A 16,290-nucleotide genomic window follows, 5' to 3' on the forward strand; every position below is an offset into this window, starting at 1 on the left:
CATGACCTGAGCTGAAGGCAGAGGCTTTAACCCACTGAGCCACCCAGGCACCCCAATATCTTCTTAGAACGTTTTCTACATATTCTTTTCACCTGTTACTGTATACCAGCCACTTGCTTGTTCCTATGAATACCCCTAACTCAGCCCTGTGGTTCTTCCGGACGGGCTCCCACGCTGAGTCGGGTCTTGAAGATCACGGCCTTTGAATGCACTTTGTATGCTGCCGGTCATCGCCCTGGCTTCGGACCCCTCCAAGGCTCCCTGCATGAAATTCTGAAGTGCCAACAGATGTGTATTCTACAAAGGGCTTTCTGCGATGTCATAATGATGGGAACAGAAAAAGCAGAGCATTTCGCCTGTGCATAAAGTCGGTAAGACAGTCCTTCCGTCGGGGAGAAGTCCAGACAGGCCAAGCCTGCAGTAACGCTTTATGTGGACTTTATACAAACCACGTGTAGCAAAATGCCAAATCCACAACAGCTTACACAAGATAAAAGTGGTTTAGGAGGCCGAACGGTGGCTGTACCCTAACACCCACAGGGACTCAGGCTCCTTCCATCCCAGATGACGGCCCTTCTCCGGCGACGGCCGCAGGACCTGCAAGACAGAGGGAAAGACAGGAAGGAAAGAGCAGGTAATTTTTCAGCTCTTTGACCGGGACCTAGTCATGTGACTGTACTTGCACACGGGAAGCTGGGAAGTGTACCCAGCCGTGTGGCCAGCAGCCATGTACCCAGCAAAACCGGGCATTTCATCAGCCTGGAAGACCGGAGACAGGCGTTGGAGAGCAACCGGCAATCTCTATTGCTCAGTCCAGCCGGGCTGTCCTGGCCGGCCCCGGTCTGACCTCTGATCACACATCCCCGTTCCTATCACGAGTGTCTCGTGACGTTTCCAGCCACATCACTCCCATCCGCAGCCACATGCACTTATCTATTTCAGCTGTACTTATCTACTTCATCCCCCTAAGAATTAAGTGTCATAAATATGTACTTTTATTACAATGATAAAGGGAACTTCCGGCCGGCAAAAGCACAGACGAAAATACAAGATGAATGGAAGTGGTTATTTTTCTCCCAAGATCTACGGTAAATATCTGGGCTTCTTGACCCTGCCAAGTCCCCTCCTGCCCCCCTTATGAGCGAGCTCGTGTCCAGAGTGCTTCAGCACTCCACTCCGGAGTCTGCCCAGCCCATCCCCAGGCGCTGGGTGTGACGCTTTGTCCTGCGTCCGCAGCCGCCTGTGCGTTGCCACGACCAGCCTTGAACAGTGACCACCCCGCAGCACGGCCCCTGCCACGGCAGGAAAAGTCAAACCGAGATACACACATTTGCTACCTTCCCCAAAGGAGAAAAAAGCAAACGGAAGGTTACAGTTGCCTTCCTGTCCCCGGTTTTGTTTTCATTTTTTCCTCTAAGTGTGAAGAGAGAACAAAGACCGTCGGTTGCAGCCTTTCACAGCCGCAGCGGACAGCTCCAGTTGTATCCAGCCTGGTACAGACTGGCTGAAAGACACGTCCCGAGAGCAAGTCCAGGGGACTGCGGGGGCCCCTCGGAACGGCCAGGACCGCGTGGGAGTCCGGTGTGTGCACGAGGAAGAGTCGGAAACTGATCCAGCAGCAGTGGCTGCGTCCAGCGCCGACGTTTCTGAAAAGGTTTTGTTTACTCTTTCTATTTGATAATCAGACTAGCCAGAATTCCGGCTCTGTAGCAAAATGCCTGTAATCTTAATACGATTTTTCTTTCTTGGGCTGTATTTTCAATGCGTTCATTCCTGAAGGAGCCATGCCTGTGCAGGATTAGGAGCTTGCTGTACCCCTTAGCAAGGACGCAGGGGAGTGGACGGAAGGGAAGGAGGAAAGAGAGAGGAAGACGGGCCGGGGAGGGAAGAGGTGGGAAAAGAAGGGCAGAGAAGGGAGAGAGGCAAGGGGGAGGAGAGGGAGGGGAGCACCCCTGCAGCTGCACAGGCGCCTCACTCAGAAAGCCTTGTACTTGCTCTGCTGTTGCCATGTCAAACTTCTCAAAACGTTTATTTTTAAGGAGGTGGGCGGGGGGGGGGGGGGCGTAGGTGACGGTGATTGAGGAAGGAACTTGTGGTGAGCACTGGGGACGGTATGGAAGCGATGGATCAGTAAATGCTACACCAGAAACCAGCATTACACTGCGTGTTAACTAACTGAAAGTTAAGTAAAAATCTGGAGGAAAAAAATAAAATAAAATCCTCTTCTTAGAAAAATAATTTATGTTTGAACTTGTGAGTTAAGTCAGGACAGTGGAGCGTACGCGTTGATGGGGACACGGCATACAGGGTGTGTCCCCCACCCACCGGCTGCCCTTACCCCGTTCACCTAACACGATGGTGTCCTGTGAGTGTGGAATTCTCAGGGGCCCGTGACGTTCAATGAGACTCAAAGTGAGCACAAGGTAAGTACGTCACACTCATGATTACGTGGGGACATCGACAGCCCTGGAGGTCCAGTCCTTGGCTCCAGTATGAAAAGAAGACAAGAGCATTCTGAGAAACATGCGTGAACAACCAGATGAGCCTATCCCCCCGTTCTTATCCGTTACGTTTCTGTATTAGCAAGTCACTTCGGCTGAAAACCTTGGCGTGGAAGGAAGGGGAAAGGCAGGGTCACCTATAATTCCTTCCCTTTCTTGTCCTTGCTTGCCAGTGAGCCACAGGTAGAGAGATTTGGCAGAACGTGTGAGTATCAAGAAAAGAAATAAAAACAGTTGAGTTAGTTTCATGAAATGTTTCCACTGTTCTGGTGAGAATTAAATATGAATTCACATAGAAGCAATGAAAAATGGATCGTGTAATTTTGGCAACTCCACACATGCGTTAAATGCTTGTATCTGCATTTAAAACTGGCATCACACTATATATAGATGAATAAAATCCATGCTGATAAGTTACATTTTTAAATTTTCTTTACCTAGAATGACATTAAATAGCAAATAAATGATACATGACAGGTTGAGAGGGAGACTGCGGAAGAAAGGAAAAATGTTTTACTTTGATACCTTGAAGTATTTAAGTACTTGAGTACTTTAGTACTTTCCCCCCACCTTTTGAACGAAGGCCCCATATGTTCGTATGGCAGGTTCGTTTGTGGCACTGGCTGCCCCAATGACGTAGCGGGCCCTGTATCCGTCTCATTTTCACTTCTAACCTCATTGTCTTTTGCTCTGGCTGAAATTTTGTCATATCTGCTGGTCAGGCCCAAAGCGAGCCCCCGGTAAGGGAGGTCTCCCCCAACTGAGAGCAGAAGGATCTTTTCTGTTATAACAAAACTGAGGTGATAAGGGAACCAAACTGTTGTGTACACACATTTCCCACGTGGCCCTTTATGCTGTGGCATTTCAAGCACATTTGTTGTAAATTTATTAACACCCTCCACCAGGGGCCTCCAGCAGATCCACGCTGGCCCTTGTGTGATATTAAAGGCAAATTCTAGCAAGGTTCTTGTCTTGGCTAACCTCTTCCAAAAGGTTCCTTTTAAACTACATTATTATGTGTTAAATATGCTGCTTCCTTTGAACAAATTATTCCTTTTACTGTGTTTTAAATATTCTTTTCATTACGTGCTTCTTGAAGAACTGGAACATGAAAGGGAGTGAAAAAAAAAAACCAAAGAGGAAAACCCGTCACCCAGTCACAAGGACTGCTGACATTTTAGTCCGCTTCCCTAGAGTTGGTTTCCTTTGGTGCGGAAAAGAGTGAAAACACGAGCCACAGAGTGTGAGAAGATGTGTAATATGTATCTGGTGAGGGACCTGTACCCCGAAGAGAGAAAGGCCTCCTACAGGTCAACCTGAAAAATAAAGCCCAATATAAAAATGGCCACACGCTTTTTTGCAATGGGTTTGCAGCCAGAACACAGGTTCTGTGAGAAACCTCATCCATAACGGGAAAGAAAAAGACTCCTGTGCACACCGTCATCGCTGCACATGTAGGCTTGGGCAGGTCCACCACTACTGGTCATCCGACCTCCAAGCGTGGTGGGATCGACAAAGGAACTATCGGAAGTTTTGAAAAGGAGGCTGACACGAGAAAGGGCTCCTTTAAGGATGCCTGGGTCTTAGATAAACTGAAAGCTGAACTTAAACATGGTATCACCATTGATAACTCCGTGTGAACATTCGAGACCAGCAGGTATTATATGATCATCATGGCAGTCCAGGACAGAGACTTTCTCAAACACATGTTTGCAGCCACGTCTCAGGCTCACGGAGCCGTCCTGATGGTGGCGGCTCGTGTTTGAGGCCGGTAGCTCCAAGAATAGGCAGACCCGTTAGGATGGCCTTCTGGCAAAACAATGAAGGGCTGGGTTGCAAATGGGTTCCACCAAGCCACCCTACAGCCAGAAGAGATACAAGGAAATTGTAAAGGAAGCCAGCACCTCCATTAAGCAAATTGGCTCCAACCCTGACACAGTAGCGTTTGTGACAACGTTTTGGTTGGAATGCGGACAAGATGCTCGAGCCTAGTGCTAACATGCCTCTGTTCAAGGGACAGAAAGTCACCCGTAAAGATGGGAACGCCCGGGGAACCACCCTGCTTGAAGCTCTGGATTGCATTCTGCCTCCAACTTGCCCAACTGACAGGCCCTTGTGTCTGCCTCTCCAGGACATCTACAAAATTGATCGTATTGGCACTGTCCCTGGGGGCCGAGTGAACACTGGTGTTCTAAACCTGGCGTGGTGGTCGCCTTTGCTCCTGTCAGTCTTACAACTGAAATAAAGTCTGTTGAAATGTACCATGAAGCTCTGAGGGAGGCTCTTCTTGGGGACATTGTGGGCTTCAATGTCAAAAAGATGTCCGTCGTGGCAGTGTGGCTGATGATAGCAAAAATGACCCACCCATGGAAACACTGGCTTCATGCCTCAGGTGATTATCCTGAACCCTCCAGGCCGGAGCAGCGCTGGGGGTCACACAGCTCACATTGCTTGTTAGTCTGCTGAGCTGAAAGAGAAGACTGGTCGCCATTCTGGGAAAAAAGCTGGAAGAAGGTCCCGAGTTCTTGAAATCTGGTGATGCTGCCATCATTGATTCAGTTCGTGACAAGCCTACTGTGTTGAGAGCATCTCTGATTATCTTCCTCTGGGCAGCTTTGCTGTCGGTGACAGGAGACAGACGGTTGCCACCGTGTCATCAAAGCCCGTGGACAGGAAGGCATCTGGAGCTGGCAGGTCACCACGTCTGCCCAGAAAGCTCAGAAGGCTAATGAGTATTAGCCCAACACCTGCCACCCCAGCCTTAACTGGTGGCGGAAGAAGGGTCTCAGAGCCGTGTCAGTTGGCCAGTTAAGTTTAGTAGTAAAAGAGTGGTTAATGACAGCAATGCATCATAAAACTTCAGAGGAAAAGGGGAACGTTTTCTATGGGCCATGTGTGTGTGTGTGTGTGTGTGTGTGTGTGTGCGCGCGTGTGTGTGTGCGTGTGTGTGTGTGCGTGGCAGTTTTGTTACTAGTTTTTAAAATCAGCATGTTTTAATGGGGAACAACCTGACCAGACATCTGTCACAGAATTTTGAGACCCATTAAAACAAAAATTTAATGAGAAAAGAAAATAAAAATAAATGACCACAAGACCCCTTACAAAAGAGAGTGCTTACCAGGTCAATAAGCATACGAAAATGTGCCCAACATGGCGCATCACCAAGAAAATGCACTTAAACCACATGACCCGCCAGCATAACATGAATTAGCAAGAGTTTGGAACAACAAAAGTCTCCTCTCTAGCTGGTGGGAGCACAAATGTGTACAACTACTTTAGAAAACTAACACATAGTGGAACTTTAGAAAAATATTTAATGAAGCCGAGCATATGCTTATTCTATGACCTTTTCCTAGGTGTGTGCCCCACAGAAATGCATGTAAATATACATTAAGAGACACTTCAAGAATATCCATGGCAATGGTGTTCATAATGGCCAAGTCCTGAAACCCAAGCAAACACTCAAACCACGATAGAAAGAGAAACCACGTCATGGAATGAAGCACTACAGACCAATCAAGGCACATTATGCTCTAAGAAGTGACACAGAAAAAGTATATACAACGTGACATCATTCTTCATTCATACGATGTCAAAACCAAGCAAAACTAATGGAAAGCACCATCACGAGCCCTCTTCAGGGATGGTCTTCTTGGGAAATGTCTCAGCGGACCAAGATCACATCCCCCACCGTTGGCCGGGCATGAAGGCCTTCACTGAAATTCGGGAGAACTCGTCAGTGTCTTCTGCACCTTAGAGTTCCCGGACAGCTGGTTGACGACTTTGGGAGTTGCAATTCAATTCCGCTCCTACCTCTGCTCAATCGTGTTGCTTTCCTTCCCCTCACAAAAACCGGTCCCAGCTGCACAGTGATCTGAGTCTGCTTCCCTGGAAACCTGATCTAAGTGAGAGTACTAGCTGCCTTTGGGGTGGCAATGACTGGAGAAGGGCGAGAGAGAGATTTGGGGGTGTCAGTAGTGTTCCCTGCCTTGATGGCAGATACACGGGGGTGTCTACTTTGTAAAAATTCATTGAGCTGTATAAATTTTGTGTATTTTACTGTATGTATGTTATACTTCAGTAAAAAAAAAAAAGCCAATGAATATACTTGAAGACTGTGTATATAAACATTTTTCTAATTATTCCATCGAGATAAATTCCTAGAAGTGGAAATGCTAGATCAGAAACAGACATTCTAAATTTGGGTGCCTACTGACAAAGGGTCCTCCAGAAAAGGTTTACCAACTGATGCATCTGCAGAGGACGGGAATGTTCATTCCCCACGTGCTGGCCAACACCAGATAGCATCACTTGTCCACTCTGATACGTGAGAAAAAGTAGCAGATTGTTTTAATATTCTCTTGCTTTTCTTTAGAACTAATTACATGCTGATGATTAGTTGGCTAATTTTATGTAGTTAGTGAAGTCTACTGTAGTCCTTGAATTATACCATTTTATCATGCAAAGTAGATAAAAGCTTAAATATTTGTATTAAAAGAACAATATGCAGACATTGTAGAAGGGCAGGTTTGAACTCAGTACAAGAAGCTCCGGAAAGATTCAAGATGTCGCCCATGGAATGACTGTGTTCTACCTACCATTCAGCCCATAGGCATTGGGCAGGGACTCATAAAACCTAGATGATCCTTTCTCTAGGATTCAAGACATGAGATCTAGTTTTCATGATGAATCAGATTATATATATTGGGATTTTTAAATTATAAAATTCCAATATACCATGCTTTAAAAATTTTTTTCTTCATGTAGTTTTTCACTTTAAGATCTCATTCACTTTTGCAACTTCAACTCTATATTTGATTCCCAAATTTATAAAAGGAAAAATGGAAAAGAGGAGGGCATGGATTGGAATAAGGAAAAGCCCTCATCTCTCTTTCAAACCCCAGAGTACATTTCTAATTGCGAGCCCACCATTTCCACCTCCAAGTCTCCCTACGTAACCACCAACAGCTCCCTAAGTAGCCCTAAGTAACCACCTTTCCTGTCCTGCCCTCCCCTCCACTCACACTCTAATTTTCTGATTCCAGGTGTTTTCTTCCATATCCTGCTCTGAGAGAGAACTCTGGGGTCCTGTTCTCTTTCTTGAGCTTTTTCTCCCCACTCTCTCCTCATTTCCTGGCCTCCCAAATCCTTTCATCCTTCAAACTCCCGGGTCACCCCTTTTGGCCGACCTCTCCATGCCTCTGGCTCACAATTACACAGGTACTGTGACAGGACTTTGAGGGACCCGCATCCTTGACAAGAACCTAGACTAGGGGTCAGAATGGTATCTGCTGCTGTGGGTCATTCGTGACTGTGGATGGTCACGCCCAGTGCCACTGTCTCTTCACTGGCAGGACAGTCACACAGGGGCCCTTTTGATGCCAATACCGTACAACCGATTCCAAGTCAGGCTCTCATGTCCCTCAAAACCCTCTGGTGACTTTCTTTGATTCCCCAGCTTCAGCTTGGCCTACAAGGCCTTCCCCCTGCCTCCTGCTGCCCGCCCGCCCCACCCACCCCCAAGGAAATGAAGAAAGAAAAATTGGTGAGACTCTCAAAATCTAAGAGAAGATTTTGAGACTCTTATCACCTAGCTGCTTTCCACTGGGCTTCTCATCCTTTTACCCCCAGTACGTACAACTTAGGAACTTAAAAAAAAAAAAAAAAGCCATCGGGGAAATTGCATGGGAAGTCCCAGGCTCACTGCTTTACATCCTTCTATTCTCGGGGACGCTGAGCCCTCAGATCTTGGCTGCCCAGTTTCCAAACTCCAATTTCCGTTTCCCTAGTCCAGTGAGACAGCTGCAAGCTGGAGCTCTGTCTTTAGGTCTCACGGGTGAATTTGGGAATACCTTGTGGTCAGCAAAAATTTCTTGAGCAAAATACTAATCATAGTGGGAAAACTGGAGGTAACCTCAATGATCACCAGCCGGAGAATGGCTGAAATAACTCGCAGTCTCTACATAATGGTCACGTTATGTAACCAATGACCAGAAAGAGTTAGGGCTCCATGCCTCGTTAGGAAAACACGCTCCGGGTATAGGGTGATGGTGTGTTGTGTATGGTGTTGTTAAGTGGAAAAAAAAATGTATAAAAGAGTGATTTACTTGGTAAATTAAAAAAAATTTTCTTAAGCCTGTAAATATATATACCAAACTATTCATGGTAATTATGCCAATGGACAGGATTACAAAAGAACATTCATTTTCTCTATCATTGTAGTTTGTTTCCATGGATACACAAGAATTACTTTTATAACTAGGGAAAAGAGTGAAATCAAGTTGATGTAACATTTCTTTAAGAAAAAAGTAACATTCTGGTACCCCTGGGGCTAATAATACATTATGTTAATTAAAAAAAAATAACGTTCTGGGGTGCCTGGGTGACTCAGTTGGCTAATGTCTAACTCGTGACTTCACATCAGGTCATGATCTCAGGGTTGTGGGATCAAGCCCCGCGTTGGGCTCTGTGCACGGCGCAGAGTCCGCGCGTCCCTCTCCTTCTGCTCCTCCTCACTCTCGGTCTCTCTCTCTGAAATAAATAAATACAATCTTAAAAAAACAAAAACAAAAACAAAAACTTGGGCTACAGGTTATATACACCCTCTGGAACATAAACCTGATGAGAGCAGGGACTTTTAGAAATCTGTGGTTGTGTTCCCAGCACCTAGAACAATGGGAGTCACAAAATGGGCACATAGTAGTATCAGTCAAATGAATGAATACGTCCAAGTCTGACCTGAATGTGAAACAGTGGAACTAGTTTCCTATATTTAGTAATACACAAGGAGTAATACACATGGTATTATGGAAAATATATTTTAAGGGGGATCACTTGAATATAGACATGTACTTTTCCTCAAATAACATACATTCCTAAAATACACTTAAAGTATATTTTTTCTCTGCTAAGACTGCGAGCTCCTTGGCGCCACGGCCTGTCGTTTCTGTGCACGCTTTGTTTTACTCCATTTCAGTAAGGACTGCACCAGAACTTTGAGCACCTAATAAATATTTACTGAATAATTGCTCAATAATTGATATTTTACTATTTATTATCAGTGATAAAGATGATTAATCACGGATGTGTAAGGATGTAAACTTTATTCCTATTTTATTTTAGCATGTTAAATGTAATAGAAAGTCAAATTATAGTTAAATGAAGATAGATGGATTTATAGTTCCTTTTACATTCCCTATGTGTCAGGTCATGATATTTTCAATATAGGGTACACAGAAGACCAGTGATATTACAATCAAAGTTTCAAAAACAGTGATGCAAAACTTCTGTATACCCCACAGGACTATTTGTTTCAAAGGGAAATACTGTTTACTGCATAATTTTTTTATTTTTATACTATTAAAAAAAACATTTTATTTATTTATTTGACAGAGCTCACAAGCAGGCAGAGAGAGAGAGGGGGAAGCAGGCTCCCCGCTGAGCAGAGAGCCCAATGCAGGGCTCGATCCCAGGACCCTGAGATCATGACCTGAGCTGAAGGCAGAGGCTTCACCCACTGAGCCACCCAGGCTCCCTACTGCATAATTCTTTTAAAAGCAGGGATGAAAATACTTGACAGGTACAGATTCAGAGAATCACAAAAATGTTTACGAAGAGATCTTAAAGATGATCAATTCCAAGTTCATTCATTTTACATAGGAGACTGTCCTAACTCTAAAGGGTTAGCTATCTGCATACAGTGGGGGAATTCAGTGCCCTCAGGCCTTAGGGTCCCAGAGTGAACATTTGGGATGTTTCAATAATAAATACTATTTGATTCAACTCAACTAAAAGGCAACTTATGGAATGGGAGAAGATATTCGCAAATGACATATCTGATAAAGAGTTAGTATCCAAAATATCTGAAGAACTTATAAAACTCAACACCCAAAACATGAACAACTGAATTTTAAAAATGGGCAGAAGACATGAATGGACATTTTTCCAAAGAAGACATACAGATGATTAACGGATACATGAAAAAATGCTCAAAATCACTGATCGTCAGGGAGATACAAATCAAAAGTATAATGAGATATCACCTCACCCCTGTCAGAATGACTAGAATCCAAAACCCAAGAAACAACAGGTGTCGGTGAGGATGTGGGAAAAAAAAAACCCTCGTGCCCTGGGTTGCTGGGAACGAACGCGAGCTGGTGTGGCCACTCTGGAAAAGAGTATGGAGGTTCCTCAAAAGTTCAAAACAGAGCTACCCTACGACCCAGCAATTGCACCACTGGGTATTTACGCGAAGATACAAAAGTATTAAATCAGAGGGATACAGGGACCCTGCTGTTCCTAGCAGCATTAGCTACAATAGCGAAACTATGGAAACAGCTCAAGTGTCCCCTGACAGATGAATGGATAAAGAAGATGAGGTATGTACACACACACTCACACAGACACACTCACGCGCACGCACACACTCACACAGACACACGTGCGCGCACACACACACTCACACACACACTGGACTACTACTCAGCCATAAAAAAAGTCTTGCTATTTGCAGTGACACGGATGGAGCCGGATGTATTGGACTAAAGAAAACGAGTCAGCCAGAGAAAGACCGGTACCATATGATTTCACTCACTCACATGTGGAATTTAAGAAACAAAACAAGCAAAGGGGGAAAAGACAGGCAAATCAAGAAACAGACCTTTTAAAAAAAGACTTTATTTACTTTTTAGAGAGAGAGGAAGTGAGAGGAGGGACCAAAGGAGAGGGAAAGGGAAGCGGAGTCCTCACTGAGTGGGGAGGCCGCCAGGAGGCTTGATCTCACGACCATGAGATCACGACCTGCGCCCAAACCAAGAGTCGGGTGCTCAACCACCTGAGCCACCCAGGCGCCCCAGGAAACAGACTCATAGCTGTAGAGAGCAAACTGGTGGTTACGGGGCGGGGGGCCAGGGTCGGATAGTGAAATCGGTGGTGGAGATTAAGGAGCGAACTTGTTGTGATGAGCACTGGGTGATGTATGGAAGTGCTAAATCACTTACTGTACACTTGAAACTAATATTACACTGTGTGCTGACTGACTGAATTTAAATAAAAACTTAACAAATAAAAGCAAAAATTAATGGGAACAAAAAACACTATTTGACTTTAAATGACCAAGAACAGTTTATTTCATACTTTCATTTTAACATACATTCTAAAATACCATACAGCAAGAGATTTAAGTTCTATTTATACAAGTTACTGAGGACACAAATATTTTCTTGCTGTTGTCTACCCAGCTCTCCTGAATTATGAGTCCGTCGTCATACAGAAAAATATCCAATATGAAGAACGATACTTTACATAAATTAACTCATTGGTAAATTCCTAAACAACCGATGGCAGGATGGGTCAGGCTACGGCCCGCTGCTGGAGGAACATGGTTTTCAACTGATCTGTTGAAGGAAATAGAAACCAAGGCATTACACTGAAAGAAGAGGAGACGGTGACCCTTCGGATCACACAGAGAGAGCTTCTCCGGAAAGGCTTTAGGACCATAAACACATTCCGGCTGATTCCCAACATAACACTTTGAGAAGGACACAGAAGTAGAAAATGTTCAGAAGAAGTGACCAAGTAGTGAGAATTTCATTGTTCTCAGTGGTATCAGCTTTTTTCCATCCTATAGTGTTTGTTTTCCGCATATTTAGAAAATACTGAATTCTGCATATTAACTTTGTACCTTGCCATATTACATAAACCTATTTTTCTTTTTTTTAGGATTTAATTATTTAAGAGAGAGAACACGCAGGGGTGAAGGGCAGAGGGAAAGGGAGAGAGAGTCCAAGCAGATGCTGAGCTCAGCATGGACCCTGATGGGGGGCTTGATCTCGGGATCCTGAGGTCAGGACCCGAGCTGAAACCAAGAGTCAGAGACTTAACCAACTACACCACCCAGGCTTCCCAACCTAATTTGAGTTCCAGTAATTCTTCAGTTTGATTCCCCCGAACTGTCTAGGTAAACAATCAAATAGTACACATAATACAGTTTTGTTTCTTCCTTTCCAACATGTGTAACTCTTCTGCTACTTTCTTACTGCATTGCCAGATGTTCTGGGAGAATGCGTCCGCAAGCATGTGGAGGACAAGTATGAGTTGGTGTGATTTTCTGGTTCCTGAACACGCACAGACTAGCCTTAGTCATGAGAGTTTATTATAAAAATAAATAATAACTTTAGATAGCAAGGAAGTGAAATTTCCTAATTTCTTATACAGTATCTGGGTCTTCTGGAAGCCTCCGATCTGAGCACTCCTCCTGGACAGTTTAAAGAATGCTCTGAGGCACTGACTTCCTTTCAGTCCGGTGTCGCAGAGGCGAGTTGGGCTTGTGAACAGGTCCGGTCCAGTCCGGAGCGGCCCGGAGGGAAGCGTGACCTTCCTCCCGGACACTGAACAGGAGCCACAGCCTCCCCACCCGCCCAGTGTGCTCCCAGTTACACTGACATGTGATAAGCTGCACATATTTCAAGTACACATTTTGGTAAATTGTTTCATAAGCCACTCCTGAAGGCATCACCACAACGGAGGTGATGAACACATCCATCGTCCTCCCAAACTTCCTCCTGCCCCCTTATAGTTCTCCCCTCCCCTGCCCCACTCACCCCCATCCCGGAGCAATCACTGATCTGCTTTCCGTTCCCACAGAGCAGTTTGCAGTCTGGAGTTTTGCCAACAGAGCTATACAGGACTCTCCTTCTTGGGGCGGTGTCTGGCATCTTTCACGTAAGATCACGTCTTTGACATTCACCCCTGTATCCTTACCTACTTATTACCGCGTGTGTCAGCAGGTGCGTCTTCTCACTGCTGAGCAGTGTTTCCTTGTGCGACTAAACCGCCATCGGTTCCTCCATCCACAATCGACAGACACATGAGCTGTTACGGGTTCCTGCTGCTGCACATACAGCTGTGATGTCCGGTTCCGCGTGAGTCTTTTTTTTTTTTTTAAAGATTTTATTTATTTATTTGACAGACAGAGATCACAAGTAGGCAGAGAGGCAGACAGAGAGAGAGAGAGAGAGGAGGAAGCAGGCTCCCTGCAGAGCAGAGAGCCCGACGCGGGACTCGATCCCAGGACCCTGAGATCATGACCTGAGCCGAAGGCAGAGGCTTAACCCACTGAGCCACCCAGGCGCCCCCGCGTGAGTCTTTACACGAACATGTGCCTTCGTGTCGCTCAGAGAAAGACCGAGAGTCGAGCCGCTGGAGCAGGTCTGTGCTGAGCTGCTAAAGAAACGGCTAAGTCACCGTCCGAAGTGGCATAACTACGACACCCCCAGCTGTGTGAGGCCCCACCTGCTCTGCATTCTCCCCCGTGACAGTATGTTCCGTCTCATTCACCCTTTCTTCCTTTCACGTGCGCTGCTGTGTGGCTGAGGTTTGATGAGCATCTTTCTAATGCAGAGTTTCTCCCTTATTACTACGGACGTCTGAGGTCAAACGATTCTTCGCGTGGAGAGCTGTCCTGTTGCATTGCGGGAAATGCAGCTGCTTCCCTACATGCCACAGGCAGCCTCCAAGCCGGTGGTGACAATCACAACCGTCTCCAGACATTGCCCAAAGTCTCTGCGACAGAGAGGCCAAACGCTCCCCAGTGGAAAAGACTGCTCGTGTGACTAATGATGTAGCGCATATTTTCATGTGCTTATTTGCTATTGACATGTTTTCTTTGGCAAAGTGTTTCTGACACGCTTTGCCCACCCTTAAATTAGTTGTTTGTCTTGGTATTGTTGAGCTGTGAGAGTCCTTATGCATTCTAGATACAAGTCATTTGTTGGAGGCATGTTTGAAAATATTTCCCCCATCCTATGTCTGGCCTTCTAATTTTTATAACATTGTGTTTTGGAGAGGAAAACTTCTTAATTTTGATAAAGTCCAATTTATTACTTTCTATTATCACTTGCATTTTTAATATTCTATTTAAGAAAAATTGCCAGATTAAATGTAAGTAAAGTTTTCCCTTGGAAGTTTTATGGTTGTATCTATTATATTTAGGTGTATGATTAATTTTGAGTTAATTTTGTATGTGGTATGAGGTAAGGTGGAGCTCTACTTCTTATTTTTTTATTCTTATTTTTATTTTTTTAAAGTAGGATCCACATCCAACACGGGGCTTGAACTCAAGACTCTCAGATCAGGAGTCACATGCTCTACTGACTGAGCCAGTCAGGACTATGTAAGTGGCAATACCTTGTAAATGCAAATTATTTGTAAAGCAGGTTAATTTTTAATTGATTTTTGTATCCAGCTAACTGGATATTCCCACTTACTAGTTCTATCAGTTCTTTTATTGTAGATCGTTTAACATTTTCCACGTAGATGAACACGTCGTCTATGAATAAAGATGGTTTGATTTTTTCTCTTTTTAATCTTGATTATTTTTATTTTTCTTGACTTATTATATTACATAGAACCTCTAGTGCTGTGTTGAATAGAGGTTGGATTTTATCAGTTTGTTCTGTTGAGATAATCATGTTTCCTTTTTTATTCTATTAGCACAGTGTATTACATTGATTAGATTTTAAATATTGATCTAACTGCATTCCTAGAATAAACCCCAGTGGGTCATGGTGTGTTATAATGTTTAATATATTGCTAGATGTGATTTGTTAAAATTTCATTAAGAATTTTTGGGCCTTTGTTAGGGATGTTGGCTTGTAGTTTTATTTTCTTATAATATTTTTGTCTGCTTTTGGGACCAGGGTAATGCTGGGCTCATAAGTTGAACTGGGAAGAGTTCTCTCCTCCTTGGTTTCTGGAAGTAACTGTATAGAAGTGGTATTACTTCTTAGCTAGAAGTTTGGTAGAACTTAATCAGTCAAGCCATCAGGTCTAGAATTCCCTTTGTAGAAAAGTGTTAAAGTACAAATTCAATTTTGTAATAGATATTTGCCTATTTATGTTTATCTATTTCTTCAAGTAGATTTGATAGCTTGTCTTTGAAGAAATTTACGTATTTCATCTAAGTTGAAAAATTTACAGCATAAAATTGTTCATAATATTATTTCTTTTTAATAGGATTGGTAATGATATCTTCTTTCCTTTTTTTTTTTTTGTATTGGTAACTTGTATTTTCTCTTTTTATTTCCTGTTCAATCTGGTTTGAAGTTTATCAGTTTCATTGACCTTTCCAAAGAACCAATCTTTAATTTTATTGATTTGGCAAAAATCTTTTAGATATGATACCAAAAGTATAATCCATAAAATTAAAAAAATTTGGTAAGCTGGATTTTATTAAAATTAAAAACTTTGCCCCACAAAAGGCACTGTTAAGAGAATGAAAAGACAAGCTAGGGACTTGAAGTAACATTTATAAATCATGTATGTGGTAGAAGACTTATATCCAGAGTATATAAGGAACTCTCAAAACTCAATAAGAATATAAACAACCCAATAAAGATGGGTAAAAGAAAGTGTCTCCCAACAGATGAATGGGTAACGATATGATATACATATATATATAATATAATAATATATTATATATATAATGAAATATTAGCCATAAAACAGAATGAAATCTTGGCGCTCCTGGGTGGCTCAGCTGTTTAGACATCTGACTCTTGATCGTGTCTAAGAGACACGAAGAAGACAGCACAAGGCAGAGTGGTGACGGACTCTGGAGGACACTGAAAGGGACTGAGCGGTCTTCATTTGTCCTGGAGATGGACATGGTCCTCACAGCCTAATAATCTACACTGTCTCCATCTGCTGAAAAAGTCAGAAGCAGAGAGCAGTGTGGGCACGCTCTAAGTCTGAGTTCAGGTCTTGATCTCAGAGTTGTAAGTTCAAGCCA

At 43.8% G+C, this 16,290-nt stretch overlaps 1 long non-coding RNA gene across 1 annotated transcript; it reads left to right on the forward strand.

Annotated features, from left to right (window-relative positions):
• On the forward strand, nucleotides 1-15,705 carry LOC116596948. Its single transcript, XR_004288380.1, has 3 exons — nucleotides 1-1,654; nucleotides 13,289-13,423; nucleotides 13,902-15,705. It is a non-coding gene; the product is annotated as an uncharacterized LOC116596948 (long non-coding RNA).
• The last annotated feature ends 585 nt before the right edge of the window (nucleotides 15,706-16,290 follow it).

Source organism: Mustela erminea, chromosome 8, assembly GCF_009829155.1.
Source record: "Mustela erminea isolate mMusErm1 chromosome 8, mMusErm1.Pri, whole genome shotgun sequence".
NCBI classification, from domain to species: domain Eukaryota; kingdom Metazoa; phylum Chordata; class Mammalia; order Carnivora; family Mustelidae; genus Mustela; species Mustela erminea.